A 1,133-nucleotide genomic window follows, 5' to 3' on the forward strand; every position below is an offset into this window, starting at 1 on the left:
GACCTTGTCCTACTTTCACGGTAGCGTAATACATGGACACCGTAGGACAAGAACCAAGTTCCTCATGGCTGGTATCCAACAACGCCCCTCAAAGGCATGGACCTTGTCCTACTTTGACGACAACCCAGTACATAAACACTCCAGGACAAGGACCTAGTTTCCCTTGGTGGGTATACAACAAAACCCCTTAAAGGCGTCGACCTTGTCCTACTTTGACAGCGGCCCATTACGTAAACACCCCAGAACAAGGACCTAGTTCCTCTTGGCCGACATCCAACAACACCCCTCAAAAGCATGGACTTTGTCCTACTTTGATGGCACCGTAATTCATACACACCCCATGATGAGTACCAGGTTCCCACTGACCAGTATCTAACAACGACCCTTAACAACCTTAACCTAATTTAATGGCAGTCTTTGGTTACTTAGTTTTACGATTGTGCATTTAGTTGTTACTTTCACATTATATACCCGAATCTGGATGAAGATTACTTGGTTTCACAATTATGGATTCAATTGTTTACCCAATGTCAGCCAATAAACACTTTAAATCAAGAAGTCGTTATTTACCCAATTAATATTTAATTTATAGAGTGCCAAATCCGAATAAAGCTTAAGTTTTTTTATTTATTCACTCTATCCATTCATTTCCAAACTATGTCCTGATCATCAGGCACTTGCATATATTAAGAAAAAGACAAAAGACGTTCATTTGATATATAGACAATGTATAAGGGAATTATAAAATTTTCATTAATAAAAGCCAAAATGGCAGGTACAAGTCCTACCTCTATTACATTAAAGAAAATCAAAATACAAAATAAAAACGAAAGGTCCTTCAAGGAACCCCCATCCTTGCCCAACACTAGTGTTAGGTATTAGTGGCTAAAATACACCTAGAAGGGGGGGGGGGTTGAATAGGTGTAGCGGTTAGAATATCCGCTTTTCGAAAACAACACTTAATGCTGAAATAACCCTAGATTAATCGATTAACAGAATAGGAATAATCGATTAACGCAATTGATTTAATCGATTAAAGCAAAACAGAAAGCTCAAACAGATTCGGTTTCTTGCACGACAATTAACCGATATTGAAATGAATACACAGAGCTTACAATTTTATCAGAGTATTA

This window comes from Lupinus angustifolius, chromosome LG14 (assembly GCF_001865875.1).
Source record: "Lupinus angustifolius cultivar Tanjil chromosome LG14, LupAngTanjil_v1.0, whole genome shotgun sequence".
NCBI lineage: Eukaryota > Viridiplantae > Streptophyta > Magnoliopsida > Fabales > Fabaceae > Lupinus > Lupinus angustifolius.